Here is a 22,179-nt window from a genome sequence, read left to right as displayed (position 1 = left end):
CAGGTTGGTTTCTTGGCGTTGCTCGGAAAGGGTGGTAAGTTTATTCACGTGATTACTCGAATGCCTGTCTAAAGAGCCATGTTTTTTTAAGTTTGTGGAAAGTCATGAGGTCTGTGCAGGATCTGATCTCTAGGGGCATGGAGTTCCAGTATCTTGGGCCCAGTGTGGAGAACCTGGATCCTCCGATTCGTTTCTGTTTAAAGGAAGGTGTTGTCAGAAGGTGCAAGTGGGCGGATCTCAGATTGCGGGTTGGATTATATCTGTTGATCATGCCGTTAATGAATTTGTGGTTACTGCCATTTAAGGATTTAAAGATGATACATCCCATCTTGAAGGCGCATCTCTGTGATATAGGAAAAGCTGTGCATTTGAAAAACAATGATAACAGCAAACAATTCACAACTCACTCTACACAATTCACAACTCTACACATGAAGCAGTGTTCTACGGAACTACCACCAGTCAGGCTTTCAACGTTGGAGTGGGTCCAAAACAACTGTATTAAAACCACATGCACGATGACAACGATACATTGATTCATCTTACCAGAGATGAAAGGTCTAGTGATAAATGTGAAATTTGTGGTTTGTCTTAAAAATTCTCATTGTAGGTTTTCATTGTGGGATTGCTTTTCTCTTACTGATCAAAGACAAATGCTGATCATGGGTTCAACACACCCCTAGACTGCTTCCCACATCTGAACAGAAAATGCACAATTACCGAAAACAATGTTCCATCTCCTATGCATACTGTGTACTGTTCTCCCATCTTACAGCTAGCTAGCAAAATAATTTTAATACTTGCAATGGTAATGTCCAGCAGTGACTACTGTAACGCTATCTATACTGTACTTCTAATAAGGACAATTTTCAGATCTTCAAAAAACCTTCCCTATTAGGAAGCCCTGTTTTTATTTTCTTTCAGTGACATTAGTGTAGGAGAGTAGGGTCTGCTTTCCTATGGTCACCCAATTTTTTTTGCTTTTTGCTTCACTGGTTTTCGACTTAATGTGGCTGTGGGCCTGCTGATCAGACCCACATCCCTGCTGTTCTCTCTCTAAATTTCACACCATGCACTTTAGGTACATCACCAATTGGGATTTGGGTCACTCTTATGAGTCCCTGTACAGTGTACTATAGGTACCCAGGGCATAGGTGCACCCAAGGCCTACCAGGGGCTGCAGCATATCTTTTGCCACCCCTGGCTGGCCACCCAAACTGACACAACTGGCTGGTCACTCAGCTGGGGCAAGGTCGTGTAATCACCCCTTGCTTAGATATAGTATATCTATGTCTAAACTTATATCTAGACACGTATACACCTATAAGTCACTCCTATGGCAGGCCTTAACAATCCTGAAGGCAGAGTGTTTGGTTTTATGTCAGATGGTGCTCTAGCATGAGCTGAGCCTGTCTGCAGCTTTCGGAACCATGTCCTTATAGCTGTTCTAGGATATTGCCAAACCATATACTCTTAAGTGCATTATGTACCTCGCGGTCAGATGCTAACTTTGGTTTGGCTTTATCAAAACATGTTGTGTAAGGTGTCATACGCTTTGGAATACTACCCCCTCGCCAGTCCTGGCGACGGGGGTAGCATTCCACCCTTCTAGAGGGAGAAAACATGTTACTTCCATTAATCCCGGTTAAAGTTAACCAGAGCCTCAGCATCACAAAATGGATGCTGCTGCCACAGACACAAGTCTGACCTCCTGCTGCTGGGAGTCCTTCCAATGAGGGAGGCTTGGACAATAGGTTTCCTGTCTTGGGAGGTGCTAGCACCACCCCAGACAGGCTATAGTGTATTGGGGCAGGGAGGGCTGAATGAAATGAGACACTGCCTGGGGCACACAAGGTGTCCCAAGCATAGTCCAGTTCAAACCGGTGCTGGGGCACTCCAGCCCCAGCTCTGGCGCGAAACTGGACAACGGGAAAGGGGTGTGACCACCCCCTTCCTGGGTCCCACCCACAGGAGGGACCTAGCAGGTAATCCAGCCCATAGATTTGGTATATAGGTACGAGCTGACCCCTAGACTTTAGATTTATCCTGACTGAAACTCTGAGACAAAACTCTGGACCTTCGACATCCTACTCGACGTAGAAGACTGAAGAATCTCCCTTGTGGTCAAGGAGTGACCACCCTGCACAAGCAGGCACCATCAAGCGTTAAACGGTTTACTTAGTCGTTGTTCCCGCCGGAGCCCGAACACAGAGCCTGACAAGACCCGGACTTCCAGACATCCAACAGCCCGATTCACAGCCACAGCAAAGCTGAGACCCGTGGAGGCGACGAGAGACGTGGGACCGGCCATCTTGGAAAGCCAGTGAATTGCTTTCCGTGCAACTTCTGAGGCCCCCTCAAAGTTGTGCATTGGGGATTGAGAAGCCCCAGCCCCGAGCACCAACTGCACCGAAAATCAGCCCTCCACGAGTTCTGCGTGGGGCCCTTCTGCATTTTCCTGCTCGACGCGTCTGTCCGGTCACTTGCCCGTTGGCTAGTGGCCTCTGTGACGACGAAATCCGAAATCTACACTGCTGGTCTGGTTGCTCCAGACTGGCCCTTGCTTCCCTGTGAAGGAGAAGCCCCCCAGGCCTTGCTGGCCTGAGTAAGAAGCCCTCTTTGAATCCTGCGTGGGTTGCCTTTACCAAGGCTTGTTGACTCCAATCCGGAAGCCGACACCGCCGACACCTCCTGGTCCACGTGGCAGCTGAGGCAAGCTTCACGACATCGCCTGATTGGTTCCCAATATCGCCTGGTTCCTTCCTTGTTCCATCCGGGTCACTGGCTAGTGACCCAGACTCTGTCCCCTCTGCTTTCAGGTACTCCTCATCCTCGATCCGCCCTTGGATCCAACCGGGCTCTTCTCTCCTGGTCGCCTGCAGCATCTTTTCTCCAAGGCTCCATACACCTCCACGACGAAACCCGACACACTTTGGGACCTATGCACCCGCTTCCTGTGGGTGAGGTATCGCGAGTACTGCTGTGCTCCTGTGAAGATTAACTCTCCTAGTGTCCTAGTTTCCAGTGGTTAGCTTCTAGTCCAGTCAGAAGACTTCTAAATCTTTAACTTTCTAACTTTACGCACCCATTGACTTCTATGTGTGCATTTAGACTCTGCACCCACATCCCGTGGGCCTCCTGCTTCCTAACTACTGTTAGTCCAGTGTAGCCCTAGCGATTCCCTAGGCCTTTCAACTGTTCGTGACGTGGTTCTTATACCACTATTATAGTATATGGTTTAGCGGGCCACCAGGGCCTATCCATATTTGTGCAACCTATTGTATTTTATATTGAGTTACTTGTTATGCGCTTGTGCCTCTGCCCTCATAAAGAGTTCAGAGGATTGATTTAGAAATAAATACACATATTTTGAATATATAACCTGTGTGGTGTCCTTTCATTTGGTATTAAAGGGATTGCATATGGTAAAACAGCTGGCTTCACATGCCCTCTTGAGTTTAGCCTAAGACTGCTTTTGTCCATGCTACCACTAGGATAGCTGGTCTATAAGGTTGACTTTACAACCATCACCATAAGGGTTGTTGGACTGATACAGGGTGCCCACTAGAATAGTGGACATCACATATCAGGCCAACTTCTCACAATTATGACGAGCTCACACATGTGCTGAAGATGCGCCACTGGCTGACCACAAAAGGAAGTCCACCATGGAAGATGCTCACAAATGTCTGCAAGAATGGACCACGGACTATTATTCCTGACCTATCAACAGGTCGTTCTTTTGGGGAGGTTGGCTTTTTCAGCCGCTATGCCATGCATTCACCCAGGTACAAATCACCTAGCAGTAGAGCGTGTCACATTAAAGACTCAACTCTTTAGAATATCCTTCCTCCCTCCCCATAACGTTTAAAGGAGAATTCCTAAAATATCATAAAGGATTCTTCATCACTGATGTGTCTGAAGAGCTCAGAAGACTACAATCCTGGTGCAGGCACCAGGCACAGCGTGCAGCTTGTTCCTCAACATTACACTGACTGGCCGGACACCGAAAACCAGGCATCACAACTTACCTTCTTTGGAAAGAGTTAATACAGGTGGGGTTTCACCATTGATCACATGATTTTCCAGCGTAACCTTTTAATTCAGGACATACAGAAAGTTCAGATAGCAGCCTGACTACCACACTCTTATTCCTGCCCTATGCTCTTGCACAAAGGAGTTTGAACTGGCCCATGAGGGGGTCTTTGACACTTTGGATTCACTGTGCCTAACAAAGGTCGAGTGTTCCTTTAGTATTTCATTCAGTGAAGTTTCACCGAGGTCTGCCCTCCACTGGTACATTTTAGAAACTAATCAAACCGTCGTGGGGAGTAATTTATTAGCATTTAATACACAGCTTCAAGGCAATACACAAGAGCAACGTCAGTGACCTACAGGACACTGGTCAGAAGTTGGAAATCTTAGCAGTTCTTCAGGGGGCAATGCTATCAGATACTGTACCTACCCAATGGCAGGCTACCCAGAATAAATGTCAGTTTAGCTTAATTTTGTGAGATCCTGGGTCTAATAAAACAGCAAATTTTTTTTACTCAACAAACAGTTCACCGTGCAACTAATAGTTTTATTTTCATTACGATTTTACTGATATTGGAAACAAATTGCCTGCTCTTAAGGGTACAACAATGCACCAGAAATTAGCTGGGGTATTATATAGGAACCTCCACCATATAAAAGTAACTTCCATACCCAAGCAAAACATACTTTTACAGTCTTTGTTTTTTGTCTTTGTGCCTAGTAATAAACAAACCATTTATGAGAGATACTGCGATCAGAGGACTCTTGGGGGCAAATATCACATTTATTTATCCGTGGTATCGCCAATGTTTTATGCATTAAGAAATAATGATAGTAGCGAGGCTGTTTGCACCTCGCTAGCCCTGGGAACTTTGGCTCTTCAGACCAAAACGAAGCATCCCCGTCGATTAAAAATCGAGCTTTTTAAGCCAAGGATCAAAGAGTCGTCGATTTGTTATGGCATCCATATTTTATTTACATTCAGCAGCATAAACTGAGCATTTAAATTAAAGTTCTTTCCATTTAAAAACCCCATTCGCTCTACTGCCTGCGCTGTCAAGGGCATGTGAGCGACTTCTGCGGTGAAGCTGTTCCTGCTGATCACATCACTGATCACGAATGGAAGGCAAACATAAGGGAGCATGGGAGGGATCAAACATAGGTCTAATAGGATTTCAGTGTGTGCACTGCTTCTGTCACTGGCAGGGCCCTGTTATATACTCGGCATTCCAGGGCTGCCTTTCATACAGGCTGGAGGAATTTTGATAATTTGGTATTATGGATTAAGCAGTTTAGCTATAACAATAGGTAATTCAATACTAGGAAATAAATTGTTTAACTGTAACAGTAGGTAGATCAGTACTATGAAATAAGGTGTTTAGCTGAAACAAGGTACTTCAGGTCTATATTTAGCAACTAGCAGTAGCTGGTTGACACACACCATGCACTGCCTCTTTCGCTATACCTTGCCCCTTGACCTTACCTCCCCAGCCTCCGCCTAGCCTCCTACTCGATTTATTATAAATTAGAATTTGTACACTTCACCAGAGTCCTTGAAAGGCCTCTCTGCGCTCTCAGTGACCAGAGTGAGGGCAGTCTGATATCGAGTCTGTTGAACAATAGATCTGGTCTCTGTAGTGCTTAGTGAGTGATAGCTCCTACTGGAAAATGCCTGTTTGGGCTACTTTGTTTGAATTTGCATATAGTCTGTGTTGCATGTGTTTGTGGCTTTCCTTTAGCCTTTTTGATGTTTATGGGGAAAAACTCTAATCATTCCCTAAAGGTATAGTTTTCACTCTTTTAAACCTTGCACTTGAATTTAGTGAGGGAAAATAAGTGCAAGTAATCATACTGCCCGATTTATCATTAGTTTTTGTGCATCTAAATAATATAATAAATGGGGAAAAAACCTGCCACACCCAGAGACCGCCACAAATATGAAGAGAATCACAGCGTATATGACGAAAACACAAAACCTTAAAATGAAATTGCAAAGAGCTGTGCACAGTCACCTGAAAAACACAGTTGCTAATATTCTTCTCCCCAGGGGTGCATTTGTACTTTAAGTCTATTTTTACTTCAGACATATTGTCTTCAGGGCTCTTGGTGAGTCACATTTTAAACTCCTAATTTCATGCTCCAGAGATGAAAGTTGCTAATGTATTGTTCCTGAAGGATCCTAATTATCGGAGAGCTGGCGAAGGCTTTTATTTCTAAGAAAAGAGGTAGCATCTCTCAAACCAGCTTAAAAGTTCACACTGAATATGACAGCAATGTTAATTACAAGCAATTGAGTTACCAAGTATCTGTACAAAGATGTCTGCATTAGCAACGTACTAAATCACCTGTACTCGTGCACAAGCAAAATAACTTAATCAGCAGGCAGAAATCCCAAACGGTGGCAAAAAGTAAAAGACGACGAGCGGATCTAGACATCTGCTGCCAATGGGCTGTGTACCTATCCAAGTACCAGCACAACATGCTCGAACAAGCCAACTAGAACATCCAAACGCATCAGAGCGAGCCCTCACTCCAAAATCTATTTGTGAAAAGATTTGAATGCTAGACATCGAAAGGTCCAACTTGGACAACCAATGGCATCTTTCTACTGGCCCTCTCCAGCATTAAAGGCCCGAGCCGAAGGCGAGGGCCTTTAACAAGGGAGAGGGACTTTAATAGCCGGTATAGCCCAGCTACGAAGGGCTATAAGGCTATTAGAACATTCTGTCACTAGAAGAGCAAAGCCTTATGGGAGCGTGAGGGGATTGGAATCCCCTCAGGCTCCCTGAAGCCTTTGTTAACAGCCAGAGCTGTGAACAAAGAAACATTGGAATGTTGGAGCTACAAGCTTATACCAGTCATTATAAGCCCGGAGCACTCCATTGTTTTCAATGGAGCTCCCAACATTCCAATGTTCTAATTGAATTTATTGGATCTTCATCTGAGTGTAAGTCTATAAACTGCATGTGGTAAAGGGGGGCGCGACCCCAGCTGGAAGGGATGGGCTGCTATGTAGCAGACCACTACAGCAGAACAAGCGTATAAACATACTGTGCCATTAAATTGTTGAGTTTCTTTCTTAGAAATTCATAAAACAAAACTATTAGCTGATAGCACATAGTAAGAGATTAGGTTTTAGAGTGGAGCAGCATAATTTTGGCTCCACCCATACATGTCACGAATATGCAATATAAACATGCACTTACATCTATTTTGTGTGGCCTAACGATATTAATATAAAGTGTTGAGCTTAACATCTACACTGATGTGCATTCACTGTAGAATTAAAGAAATCATATATGCTGTGGGTCCTAACTTTTTTTACTTTAGAAAAAATAATGGATTTATGTTGTGTACACTAATGTTTCCTATTTGCATTTAAATGTAGTTCTTAGCCACATTTAAAGATGTGTAATGTTATTTTACCTTTATGAACTGTAACATGAATCTAATGTACTGAGTTTCATTTGTGTCTGAATGTGCACACGCTTATTAAATGCACATTATTGATTTAATACTTTGAGTTGTCCTAACTAGACCTGTATTTCATTCTGCGTGAAATGCGGTTTTCCTTTTCTGCTTGCATGTCTTTTCCTTGCAGGTACGATTCACGTGGTTTGGTAGTCTGAGAATAGATACAACACTGTACTGGTGATAGACAGCCTGAGAAGAAGACCTTGATAAGGAATATTGAGAGCCAGAGCCTCAACTGAAAGTGTCCATTTAGTATATTTTAGGGTGTCAATGGGTTCCCTATTTACTCACTGTTTCAATTTTAAGTATAGCCCCTTACACTCCAGCATTTTTGCACGGTTTATAATTGTAAGTGTTAGGGGCTATACTTAAAATTGAAACAGTGAGTAAATAGGGAACCCATTGATACCCTAAAATATACGGGAAACTAAGACATAGTGTAGCGCCCGTATATCTGAATACACAATATGCAGAAAGTCTACCAGTATTACAAATTAAGGCGAATCTGCTATGGAGATTTAATGGTAATATCTCAGAGTAGAACGATTATTCGAATATATAACAACCTTCTTTAAAAATGGCCGCGGATTTGCGGGCTATCAAATCTGTTTCTGCACATGCGCGGGAAACAAACGCGTGCAACGGGGTGACGTCCCGAACGGAGATGTAGTGGAGTGTCAGTTTACACGAATATATGTTTGTCGAGAAAAATTGTGATTCCTATATAAACCTTTTATTGATCACTCCCTAGCGCAACAACATTTTAATCGCAAAATACACCCTTTAAAAATGGCGGCGAGGTTCACGGGAGAATAACTTCTCTTCAACGCATGCGCAACGAGCATTCGTAAATGTGATATCCCAGCTGTGACACATTAAGTGCGGGGGGGAGTGTATATATAAGAAAATAGGTGACGTCCTCATTTCACGAAGAAAATACGAGACCGGACGTACCCGTGGAAGCAATAGCACCAAGATTAAAGAGGTAAGCAGGAGGGAATAGTTGGCCCCGTTTAGCCCTAGGTAAACGAATGCCGAATAGAAGGGGACTAATTTAATAAAATAATATTGGAACAGGTTCCTGGGCAGTCGTGTGGAAAGGTAAATTCAATGCCTAAATATCGAGTGCCATACGAAGGGGACCTAGCGCTAAAAGATCAGGACTAGTAAAAGGGGTACGTGCTTATTTTGTGGCATAAAATCTAACTCCTCAGAAATAACGTAGTAATATAAATGAAATGCACTTAACTTAAGAAGAGGGAAAAGACAAAAACGTTAATTTTATAAGGCCAGCAGAAAGGCAAGATAAAACCGACCCTGAAGCTAATAAGAACCAGGGAAGGAAAAAATGATGTGGCCAGAAAATTGTTTAAGTAGAACTAGTTAATCTTTAACTAATATACTTAAAACGAGAACCCTTCAAGATTAGATTACCTATGAGAGGAGTAAGATGGTTCTTATATGGGGACAAAACGACCCCCCGGAAATGGTAAACAATGTGACTCGCTTTTCCCACAGACTCATCTGAGTGCCCACAAATCGTTATCAAGAGGCGAGTAGGGGCCCAGTTAAAGAAGGAAAACCACGGGGAAGGGAATACCCTATATAACAGGAGGTATGTATAGAACGGAATAAACGTCTAGGGCTGATAAAGGGTTGAAACTATGAATGACAATCTAAGATGTTCGCCCATATTGCGTTTCATCAGGGGTCTCATCCAAGTGATATAGTGAGGATATAATCCAGAAGCTCAATAACCGGCTTTTAACTAATGAAACAAAGGGCGAACATAAACCGAAGAAATAACGCTTATAAACCAGAAACAACGGTAATGTAAAATCTTTAAAGCATGTACATATTTATATAAAGTTTAGACAAAGTTTAGACAATAAGTTTAGGGAAAATATACAGTTACCTATAATTCTATATATTTTGCCACTACATCCAACAGAGCAAGTATTTAATGGATCAAGTCCGGTGTCTGGTCATATATGGAAACTGTCCAAAATAAATACGGGAAAGTTAGAACCCTGTATAAAAGGTCAGTATACCTAAGGGAATGGTATGACTGTTATTGTAATACTGGTCACTAACTATATCATAACGGAGGGATCAGTAATCAAACATGGGTAATAGAATATAGAACCCACTGAGAATGGAACAAGTCAAGGTAAAGAAAAGAAATGTGATGAAATTACTTGAATTAGTAGGGTAATATTGTAAGGGAAATGCATATCTGAATGCTCACGTGTATTAAATAAAGAGCTATAAATCAGTCTATAGACTTCCGGTAGTATAGTTAGAAGATGATGTCAATTCATAAAAGTTACAATATATTGATTGATACTTCTCCAATACACAGAAAAGAAACCTGTTTAATGCATCAGATGACCCCAAACGAATTTGATTTGTCCTGATGAAGGTGTGACCATATCCACGGGCCGATACACCGAAACGCGTCAACGCTTTTTTCAATAGAATTCAAGCCTAGGAGATTCCTGATACCTTGCACATTGTAATACTGGAAATCCGAATGAATTTATGTAAAGGCTGTTGAATCTGACAATCTGTAGCAACAAGAGGTGTTTTATTTTTAGGTTTTTTTTCTCATTCTTTGCTTCAAATAATTTTCTTGTGATTAGTGGTAGGATCATGTTGATAATCTAGAAATTGTTTTTTCTTCATCCTTGATATGTTGTATAAATGTGAAAATGTTTTAGTTTCTTTTTAATCTATTGTACAATATGAGATGTTTTTATTTTACATGTTTTCAGTAGAATCCAATTGACTCTATACTGAAATTTTAACCAATATGTTTTTTAATAAAAAGACTGTGAACGTTATGAATTAGTTTATGACCAGTGATTTGAACAGTAACCCTAGTACATATTGTGAGTGAGTGAGATAGCATTCCTTTAGACTAACTCTTCCAGGGATAGCCCTTTGACTTTTCATTGTCTTTAGTACGCTGTTCCCTGGAACTCGTGGGGTCTTCTCTCTTTTTTTTGACTTGAGAAGAGAAATTTATAGACAGCCTCATATAAATGTGAGATGTTCTAGTGAGTGAAGTAACCACTGCCAGCCTAGCTTCGAACCATGTGTGTGTCCTGCCTGAAGCCTTTTAAGAAAATAGTGCTGTGAGGCTGTAATTAAAACGTAGGGAGTAACACATGTAACAGGGAGTGTCCCCATGAGAGGTTACAAGAAGAGACAAGGCGGTAGTAAGGAGGGACTACTAAGCCTATTGACCAATGAAAAGCCGCCATTTACAAAGGACAGGGACAGGAGCCAATTAAAAAGATGGGTGGCAAGTGGCCAGAGCTTTATGCCCATATCCTGAATACAGCATGTCTCCAAGAGACAGCGCAAGCACTGCAAGGTGAGACCTAAGAAGCAGGCAAGACTGGGCAACCACATAATAGGGAATGACAGTAAGATCATATTTTATGGGATGAGCACATACAACACGTGTATGGAATAAAGAGGGTACATTGCAATGACCTTGGTATTCCATCCATAATGTATTTGTTTTTTAAATCACCTGGGTACATCTAAACCTTTAAATTATTTAGAGTTTTTACCTCAAGATAACAGTAAAAACAGAAGAAATGGGTCTTAGAAATTCATTAGAATGATTTCTATAGACTACCCAGTGCATTAGGAAGCAAAGCAACGTAATACTACTCAAAACAGGTTTAGTTATGTTTACATACAGCTTTAGTTGACTGGTAAACATTGGGTCCTGAATTCATCACAAAGCACAATAAAAGTACAGAGAGATATAGATGTTGACCCCAAACAAGCTCTAAGCCACTGTTTTTTATGAGTTTTTCAAGGTTTGGGATTGCTTGATTGGGCTGTTTATCAGAAGTGAAGAATTTCATGGAAGGGTACATTGTCCTATTAGATTTTGGTAATGGGGCGTCAAGTAGACCTTTTTTTCCTCTTGGATGTATTTAATTTACTGACATTTTAATTGCTGGTTTGTGGATTCGTTTTATGAAGTGATTGTCCCTTATATTATTTAGCTTCCTATACAGATATATTGCTAACCACTATGCTCTTCTGTCACAATATGTTTTGGGATTTAGTGTGTTATTTCATTCACAAAGTAAAGACTTCAAGGTGCACTGGGTTTCTTAAAGATGCAACCAAAATACTGACCTTTGTCAAAAGCATCTTTTTTACTCTCCATACTTTTGACTACTTTTCATAATACTCGTCTTTCAGGGGACCGTTTAACTCTGCTGCTCAGCAAGGACATTTTACTCCCACTTCCACAATGATGTAGCCCAATGATGCTCAAAATGCGATTTCCTTTCCATGACAGCTGGGGCAGTGCACACACAAGTCTTACATTACCAAGCTATCCCCACAACAAAAAGTCAGAAGCATTGGCTTTGCCAATGCTAGTTCTAGATGTACTGAGCCAGTGGTTGTGAGGAGTTGGATTATTAAAGTCCAAGTCATTTGTTCATTTTTCTTGGGTCACACCTAGGCTGCGCTTGTACGGTCTCTTCGAGACCTTCTGTAGCTAGGCCATGGGCTTGAAAAAGAGCCCATCTTTTCACTGGTTCCTCTTGCTGTTCTTTAGCAATGCTGGCTTTTCATTGGTGAATAAACTTGGTAGTCCCTCCTTTTGGAATTAATTTTGTATCCTTCCATGAGGACAGCCCCTCTTACATGTGTTCTTACTGTTCAGGTTACTTAAACTTGGAGAGAACTCTTTTTTTAGTTGGCCTGCCTCTTTGCTACTTATCTGTTCTGTTTACTTGAGTAAGTAAACTTCAGTCACTTTATTAGCTTTGTCCCTAATGGCCTCAAACCTCACCAACACTGCTCACAGGCCCCCACCATCCCTTCAAGACCACTGCTGTTTTGCCCGATTTTTATTCCCTGTTTTTTTGTTTGGGTAATTTAATTGACGTGTACCCCAATCCCCCTGCACGCCCGCCCAAAGATCGCTGCATTTAAGTATTTTCACTATTTTACATTAGGAGATTGCTGCATTTAATTGTTTTTGTTATCTTAAATTAGTCGCTTTGATTTATGCTGGGGAAAATTACACAAGCAGCTCATTATCACAGGATGTTGAGCAGACAGCAGACTCGAACACAGATCACCAGCTCCACAGTCAGCTGCTCTTACCACTGCACCATATCCTTTCGCTAGCCATGTTGCAGGGTGCTGTACCATATGTGGCCAAAAGAGGTCTCAAGGGACACCTAGTGATAGCCGATTGTTACTGCACCCTCACAACACTGCTTGTATATTTTATAGTTTCCACGGATTTCTAAGTTTACTGCTGACTGTTTTGGAAATCTGCAGACACCCTGGTATCAATATGCAAAGAAGCCTAGATGTGTGTTGGTTAGAAGAGCGAAAAAGACACATACATATCAGAAGAGTTACTTATGACTTTTTAGAACTCAAACTGTAGCAGACAAAAGGTTTGCACAAGTTGACAGATGCCAAACAGATTCCACGTGACTTGCTTTCGCAATATTCCAGAATCCTAAAAAAAATTGCAGCGCGTGCAGTTTGATGTACATTTATCATTATCTTAGGTACTGGTCTGGGAAACATTCATATGATCACTCACTGTCGTTTCCCAAGATCATTTACCCACTTTTTCACCTAAATGTGAAAAATATTTCCACAAATTTGCATTGCCTCTACGGCAACATTGCCTGACATACGGCTGACATGGCGACTGCCACATCCCCAGAGAGCTCACGGGTTACTGTCAGTGGCCCTTGCCCAGGCTGCCATACTGTCAACCAGATGATAAGCCACCCGAGTTACTCTGCCATCGTTTTATTATTTTTCAGGTTCTTTCTACATGCCCGTTCTTTAGCTAGCGGCTATGCAAAAAATGGGCAGTAGCACCAGCTCATATAAGACCGGGCCAGGCGCCCTTTTGGAGCACCGAAAGTACTTTTGCGGTATGGCCCAACGGAGGTCTTTTCCGGTGCGCCATGTTTCTTTGGAAAATGCTAGGCAACCTTTTTGAAGGCGGTCATGATTTCTAACCAATGGCAGGGATTAATGGGAAGTACCGCTGTAAACACCCTCCTTGCACGGCTCTGGACTCATCGGACCCCAACCCAGAAGATGATGAGGACTACAAACTGCTGGCCTCTCACATCCAGCAGGCAGCAGACCGCTTGCAGGGAAGGGTACATGCAGCCATTACAGAGAAGCTCCTTTAACTGTATGCCAGGTATAAGGAGGTAAAGTGGCCCTGGGAAGCATCCAACTAATTGGAGCACATTATTTTTAGCTGTTGCTGTAGCTGAAGGTTTAATAAGACAGTTCTATGCATCTGCAAGCCACAAATTTTGGTGGAGAGCATTAAGTTACCTTTTAGCCTACCTAATATGAAGGCAATAAATACTGCTACATTGTTATGTGGCATCTCTTATTATAATGCAAATAATTGATTCACATTCTTGGTTTTTCGTGCTCAGTTTGGCTAACAGTACTGTTCTCACCTTCACTTTAATCGGATTTCCTGAAATACACCAATCATTGTGTAGACTAAATGTATGCTACTTCTGTGGCCTATCCTGCCCCTTTTTGACTTGCACATCTACGGAGTGCTCTCACATCTACGGAGTGCTCTGAATAATACACTGCAGATAAATAACACAAGTAAAAAACATTGTCAATTTCAACACCAAAAACTGTAACTTTCGCAAATGCAAGACCGATTGCTTTGCAAAGGGTCTCTCATTTAAAGAACCACAGGCTTGTTTGTTACTAGCTGTCCTGTGGAGTTGTAAAGAGATGTCTGTTAGCCACATAAGGTACTGCACTCTTAAAGCAATTATAAAGAGAAAACGTGCAACTGAGCACACGTTCACATTTGTTTTTATTGAAAGTGAGATTTTTGCTAACTTGCGTTTTAAAAATGCACCATTGTTGTTCGTTTAGCATCTCACTTCCAATAAAAACAAATGGAAAAGTATACTCAGCTGCAATCTTTTTTTTAAACTTGCATTAAGTGTACAGTACCTTATGTAATAGAAGTGCCTTTACAACTCTACAGGGACACCTAGTAATAGCCTGTGGTACTCCACCCTTTCCTTGCTTTGCGGATTTTCTTTCATTACTTATGCTACTGCTGGGATATGTTTTGACCACAAAAATCTAACAAACATTAATCAGTTGCAAGTCCAATAGCTCAAATTTTCACTAATGCAAGGCCTATTGCTTTGCAAATGCTTGTTTTAATTAAAGCATTTACAGACTGGTCAGAACCTTCCCTTTTTCGGTCAGCGAAGATGGCAATATCATCTCACAGGGAGAATCCTTTTACTTTATCATCCATGGGACAGGCCTGTGATTCACTACACACTTGAGCATTGCACAGCCTTCATAAAAGAAACCTCAACCTGGTTCTAACCTCCCATATAACAAAGGCTGGTAACAGCTAGAAACCTGCTGTCCCGACTGCTTAAAATAGCATTTTCACTGACTGCTAAGCTTTGTTTCAGAAGATGAGATTTTTTGTTTTGTTTTGCTGTTCTTCATGCTGCCTTACCACATATATTAAAAAAGAAGCCGCTAGCTACTCACATTTCTAAAATACGATCTACCTCATCAGGGCAAACACAGGGATGTTTAAATCAAGTAATAAATCTGCAGATTGCTAAAAGCATATGCGCATACATCAAATGATACCACTATGCAGTGAGTCACAAAGATATAAAATAATTCTACCTACATACTTCAGAATAAGAGTCATCTAAGAATATGTGCCATATTCGGAAAATTACTCAACAAAAGTGGTATTAGGAACCAGAATACTAATTAACACTTGCACAAAAATACATCAGTAATGTAATAGTCAATTTGCACATTATAAAGCATACCGTCTCAACTTGGCAAATCACACAACCATGTCCAGCTTCAAATCACACTGTATTAAGCATTAAATAAAAAGCATGCCACTCAAACTGACCGGGGATTCGATCCACCGGTAGAAAAACTGAACACCTTTGAAAGTAAATCATTACTTTGCGATGGAAGCAATGTGTAGCTCACACCACTGACAAAAATAAGAATCTAAACACAAAAACGTTGAGTGATTAACGCTTTGATTTTGAAAAGAACAAAAAAACGAACAAATGTAGCAACTGCAAAGTTAGTGTTCTGAAGGACTTTGCTTGCCTTCTATTTTTTGTTTTTCCATTTCCCTGGAAGGTGAAATGTGTCTGCCTGGAGTAGAGCGTGACTTCACACTGCCACTTTCTCATTTGCAAATATACTTGTGGATTTCCTAAAGCAGTGGTTCTTAACCGTTTGACTTATATGAACCCCTACTAAATCATTACAGAAACCCGGGGACCCCCACTGAACCTTTAATTTATCCAGCCCTCAATTGAGTTATTACTGCATGCTAGGAATTTGATGGTTTGAACTGCAAAAAAATACATAAGAAATACAGAAACATACTTTCAACAAACAAGTACACAAAATGGAATGTGTAATTTAATTTACAAACAAATATGAAAACGTTAATTTTAATGTAAAGGTTGGGGGGATTAAAATTAAATTTAGGTCACTCACCATCCATACTATATCCTGTTTGATGCACTTGCAGTACTCCCACAAATCAATCTGAGGGTACTAACTTAATGTTATGCCTCCAATTTAAAATTTAGTCAGGTTTACAGAATGTTTTAAAAGTTTCAATTTTACATTTTGCTTCTTTATTTACACATGTCATTAATCTGTTATTTGTATTTAATTTTCTAAGAAGTAGTGGACACCCTGGGTAGGCTTCCTGGACCCCCAGGGTCCCCAGACCACAGAGTAAGAACCACTGTCCTAAACTACTACTAACAAGCATTGAAAATGCAATAGGTCTCGCAATAGAAGAGTTTTACATTTTTCGTTTTGCAAATGGATGAGTGGCGTTGCGTGGGTGAGTGGCGTTGCGTGGGTGAGTGGCGTTGCGTGGGTGAGTGGCGTTGCGTGGGTGAGTGGCGTTGCGTGGGTGAGTGGCGTTGCGTGGCTGAGTGGCGTTGCGTGGCTGAGTGGCGTTGCGTGGCTGAGTGGCGTTGCGTGGCTGAGTGGCGTTGCGTGGGTGAGTGGCGTTGCGTGGGTGAGTGGCGTTGCGTGGGTGAGTGGCGTTGCGTGGGTGAGTGGCGTTGCGTGGTTGAGTGGCGTTGCGTGGTTGAGTGGCGTTGCGTGGTTGAGTGGCGTTGCGTGGTTGAGTGGCGTTGCGTGGTTGAGTGGCGTTGCGTGGTTGAGTGGCGTTGCGTGGTTGAGTGGCGTTGCGTGGTTGAGTGGCGTTGCGTTGTTGAGTGGCGTTGCGTGGTTGAGTGGCGTTGCGTGGTTGAGTGGCGTTGCGTTGTTGAGTGGCGTTGCGTGTGTGAGTGGCGTTGCGTGTGTGAGTGGCGTTGCGTGTGTGAGTGGCGTTGCGTGTGTGAGTGGCGTTGCGTTGTTGAGTGGCGTTGCGTGGTTGAGTGGCGTTGCGTGGTTGAGTGGCGTTGCGTGGTTGAGTGCCGTGGCGTTGCATGTGTGAGTGGCGTTGCATGTGTGAGTGGCGTTGCATGTGTGAGTGGCGTTGCATGTGTGAGTGGCGTTGCATGTGTGAGTGGCGTTGCATGTGTGAGTGGCGTTGCATGTGTGAGTGGCGTTGCATGTGTGAGTGGCGTTGCATGTGTGAGTGGCGTTGCATGTGTGAGTGGCGTTGCATGTGTGTGTGGCGTTGCATGTGTGTGTGGCGTTGCATGTGTGTGTGGCGTTGCATGTGTGTGTGGCGTTGCATGTGTGTGTGGCGTTGCATGTGTGTGTGGCGTTGCATGTGTGTGTGGCGTTGCATGTGTGAGTGGCGTTGCATGTGTGTGTGGCGTTGCGTGTGTGAGTGGCGTTGCGTGTGTGAGTGGCGTTGCGTGTGTGAGTGGCGTTGCGTGTGTGAGTGGCGTTGCGTGTGTGAGTGGCGTTGCGTGGCTGAGTGGCGTTGCGTGGCTGAGTGGCGTTGCGTGGCTGAGTGGCGTTGCGTGTGTGAGTGGCGTTGCGTGGCTGAGTGGCGTTGCGTGGCTGAGTGGCGTTGCGTGGGTGAGTGGCGTTGCGTGGGTGAGTGGCGTTGCGTGGGTGAGTGGCGTTGCGTGGTTGAGTGAATGGTTAGCTGTTGCTTATGCGACGTATAGCACTTAATACTAAAGTAGGCAGACCTTAGCCTTTGTGAGAATAATAGCAAAATAAAAATAAAAACCAGATCAAGTCAATGACGCAAACGGCACCATGCTATTGTTTATTTACTCAGATGATTTGCATAAAAATGTAACTTGTGAGCACGTTTCTCTAACTCTCCAATAATCCCATTACAACACTTTGCACAAATGAGATTGGGACTCATCCTTCCGAAGTCGAGAAAAATGTGCAACGCTGTGTTGTAGTTAAATAGCATCTACGAATCACTGAGATGTGAAGCCGCAAACCAGGGCAGATCTAACTTTACAAAACGAGTTGTTTGTAGTACCCTGAAGCACTTCACATCAGCTAGTTGCAAAACAACACGTTAACCCGATATTAAATTGGCCAATTGCAGAATATTGCACAATACCAGCACGAGGTGTGTCCCAGGGGTTGAATTCATGGAGAAGGTTAAAAGGAACTGCAGTGAAACACTTCCCTACGAAGCCACTGTACTTGGGGTGGATTTAAACTAGAGGATAGCTGAAAAGGTTTGGGGGCTGCTGCAGAGAACAGCCTGCTGCCGGAAGCTTCTGAGGTTTAGCTGCAAAAGAGCAGAGGCCGCTGAATTAAGCAGTCCCGAGTAAGGTAGTAATATCTAAATGTGGCCAAAATAATGGTTAGGTTTTCATAGGTCTCAAATTGCCCATCACACGTGGGAGTAGTACGCCCGGTTGTAGTGTTCACTCTTATTTTTTTTAAGCAGGAAAGAAGGTTCAGTGAGTTGGACATTCGTCGCTGAAACGTGCGGTGATGTGAAGCTACCTGGCCTCTCTTAAACTGGGTAACAATCACACATGGCATTTACAGGTATTTGGAAATGGCACGTGTGGCGTGCAGCACTAGATAAACAAGGCAGTCAGAGAGGAGGGTGACGGGGGGGGACAAAATGAGAGGGGAAGGAGAGGAGGACACGGAGACATTGGCGTAATAAATACAGAGCATTATAAAAACAAGGCAGGGAGAGAGGAGGGTGAGTGGAGGGAAAAATGAGAGGGGGAGGAGAGGAGGACACGCAGACATTGGCGTATAGAGAAAGAGACGTACAACATGTCTGCCTAAAGTGCGTTTATGTCAGTATCCGGATTTAAATGGGTGACAAAGGCTCCCGGCATTTCTGAAAACACGCAAAATGTTTCAAATAAGGTGTACGAGTCATTGCGCAGTGGTGACATGGCTCAACAAGGACCTCACTATTTAAGGCAAATGACTTGGATCCAGGCTTCTTTCTTCCGCAAATGCAAACATAGAACGCCATACATGATGACTTCAGTCGGGACGTTTTGAGCCAGCACTTACAATGTTAAAAAAAAAGGTGAAAATCGGCCGGGAAATGCTCTCGGCATTGTGTGGGCGTGGGCGCATTCCTTTGAAGTATGAAGCAGGGGGCGGGAGAGTGGTTCCCTTTGAAGTGAAGCTCTAAACAACATGCAAATGTAACCCCTTGTTCATCACCCTGCGTGTGATTAAACGTTTGTCCTAAAAGAGGTGCGTGCACACAGGAAGAGTACAGAAAATACAGTGTGAGGTTTAAAATGGAACAGGAAAAAAGAAACAAACTAGGGAAGGAAAGAAACGGAATGTGAAAGGAAAGAGAAAAAGAATAAAGGAAAGAGCAGAGGGAAAATCCAAGACGGAGGGAAGGCAGAGAAGGGGAGGGGGGAGGAGAAATGCGACACGGCGGGCAGGGGAGGGGGCGGAGCGGGGAGAGCGGCCTTTGAAGCGTACTTTACACGGCCGGCCGGCAGTGAAACTGAAAGCACGGCCGGCCGGCCGTAAATGCCTTTGATGACGCAGCAGGGGGAACAGACGGCGAGAGTGTGTGAAAGCAGCAGGGGCAGGCAGGCGGCTGGGGGCATGTGCACGCGCTTTTAAGCGCATGCGCATTAAGCTTGTATTTCACGGGCACTGCAAGGAATCGCCACGATTCCTTGCAAGTTGGTTAAAGACTGTTTAAGCCCCAATAGTCTCGCAAGCTCGATGCGCATGCGCATCGACAGGCGAGACCTAAAAATGTGATAAGGACTATTATTTACACGTCATTAATCTGTTATTTGTATTTAATTTTCTAAGAAGTAGTGGACACCCTGAGTAGGCTTCCTGGACTCCCCAGGGTCCCCAGACCACAGAGTAAGAACCACTGTCCTAAACTACTACTAAAAATGTGATAAGGACTAGTAAGCATTATACTGGCTGAAAATCCATCATTCGCTGGTAATTTCGGCCTGTAATTCACAGGCATTGTCATTCTAATGAATTACACGTTATAAAAGTATTAAGTTGTGAAATCATGGTCTTCTAGTTGCAACAGTGGGGTTCTTGGGATCTCATAACCGTTCACTCCACAAATGATAGGATTTGTATTAATTTTGGATTTTGACCACAGTAAGACTAGATTTATTTCATCTTTTGTATTAAAATACCACAGGATAACATATAGTATGGTCAAATGCAGGCATCCGGAGACATTTACAAACAATGCAGTCTTCAGCCAGAACACCTTGGTGACAACATCTTTATATCCATCCATGATAAGTTTAGTTGCTTTAATCACACAAGAAACAGTAAGTTAAATCATCATGTTTCATAGGGATGTCATACCCATGAAATATTTCCATGTTTCAAAAAATGACATCACTCCTCCGAAATACATATTTCATTCAGTGGGAAATCTAGTTGCAGAGCGATTTCTTCTCCTCCAGCTAATTAGTCTCTAGGCATGACAATGCATGTAAATAAACTGCAAACCACTTTGCAGGCTGCCGGCTGTTTAATCACCATTCTCTTCATGAAATGTAAACAAAACCTGAACATTACAATTGCAATCAGGGCCCGTTGTTAGTTGAATCTTGCAAGCAGCAACGTAACTCTGCTAAATTTGAACATTTTCAATTTGTTATCATCATTATTTAAACTAAAAGTAACTATTCAAATTCTAACAAGTATTCATAGATAGATCCACCTTGCAGGTAATTGCTACAAAAATCTCTCCCACTTACAAAGAAAATAGTGTTTGTTTTTTTTTAAATCATGAAATTGTACCACCTACATATTAAAGTCTTTTCGATTCTTTTTATAAGAAGCAAACAAAGTGTATAGTGCAGTATTTCAATATGTTCAATAAATATTTGGCCATTTGAAAAAGGCAACTTTTTCATGATAACATCAGCAAAATTAAATATGTAATATAAAAAATACTTAATCACAACCCTTAACCCTGGTCAGGCTAAAACCTCAAAGTCACTAAATTAACCTGAGCTCAATACAGCCCCACACCGATGTTACCTATGTCGCAAAGCAGACCGACTTAACTTAGGGCAATGTGTAAAGTATTTATGCAGTACAAAAACAGTAATAAAATCAGAATGAAAAACAATGAAAATCCCAGGCCGAATTTTGAAAATAGAGGACAATTTAATAAACAAAATACCACAAAAATAACAAAAATCTAATTAGGGGAACCACTGATATGATTTTTTATTTTTTTTATGAAGGAATAACGGCAAGCAGCATAGAGTGCCAATGACAGTCAATGATTGGAGTAAAACATGACAGAGGCTCAATTTGATGCTGACCGCAATGAAGCCCGGGTTGGATACACCAACTATGTTCACCTTGGTCAAAGAATTTACTTTCTGACTTTAGTCCTTTTAGTCCCAATGCACCACACGAGTACACTTCTAAGGTTCCCCAGGACCACAGAGAGGCAAGTAGAGACTCATAGGTGCTAGTCAAATGTCAACAGTAGGGTCCTGCCTAGGTCCAGTGCCATTGGGCAGTTGCAGGAAAGGCCTCTTGTAGATTGTTGTATCTCAGTAGCTTGAACAGAAGATCAGCCTTTGCCCTTTGAAGTCCAAGTCTTTGTCCTGGGTACAAGATGTTAGAGAAGCTCCACTCATTTAGGGTTCTTCTCAGGTCTTAAACAGCAGGTTCAGTCCTCTTCTGGTCTCCCACAGACCCAGTAGTGTTCTTAAGTGGGCGTCTGAAGATGCCACATTTATGAGCATGAGCTAGCGGGTGGAAATGACTTCTGGACATGTCCTAACCAATGGGGTAAAAGTCTCCAAGGCCAACGCTAAGCACTTTTGGCTTTTTCAAGATTGCAAAAGCCTTCGAATGCGCTGAACTTGGGCTTTGAGAGCAAATGGGCGAGTGTACAATGGTAATCCTAGTGTTTTTCCCTATTTAACACTAAACTCCAGTTTGGGTCACCCACATTCCCCACAATAAGCTCAGAGACAGAGGCCTGGTACAACAAAGCAGGGGTTTCCAGCAACCAGTGGATACACAAGAATAGTTTGGCACGCTGTTTCGCTTCCTTTCAAGTGTGACCCAAAAGTGTTATATTTCAACCCAGCAGACATGTCAAGCAGATTTGATGCTTTAATTAAAACAATTATGGTCACTGTCACCCAAACTACATATTCTGGGAAGTTCAGAGGAGACATCTCTGCCCATCCA

At 42.7% G+C, this 22,179-nt stretch overlaps 1 protein-coding gene across 6 annotated transcripts in view; it reads right to left on the bottom strand.

Annotated features, from left to right (window-relative positions):
* ERBIN (erbb2 interacting protein) overlaps positions 1-22,179 on the bottom strand; it is a 912,789-nt gene that overhangs the window by 600,088 nt on the left and 290,522 nt on the right. The window contains exon 1 of one of the 6 annotated variants that reach the window (XM_078675171.1): positions 3,810-3,814. The exons of the other annotated variants lie outside the window; for them this stretch is intronic. The gene's annotated coding sequence lies outside the window, so the exon portion shown is untranslated. Of the gene's footprint in view, positions 1-3,809; positions 3,815-22,179 lie in introns of those variants that run through there. 6 annotated transcript variants of the gene reach the window in all.

Source organism: Lissotriton helveticus, chromosome 2_1, assembly GCF_964261635.1.
Source record: "Lissotriton helveticus chromosome 2_1, aLisHel1.1, whole genome shotgun sequence".
Classification (NCBI taxonomy): domain Eukaryota; kingdom Metazoa; phylum Chordata; class Amphibia; order Caudata; family Salamandridae; genus Lissotriton; species Lissotriton helveticus.
The sequence above is the reverse complement of the archived record's forward strand: the minus strand, read 5'-3'. Positions and strand labels throughout refer to the sequence as shown.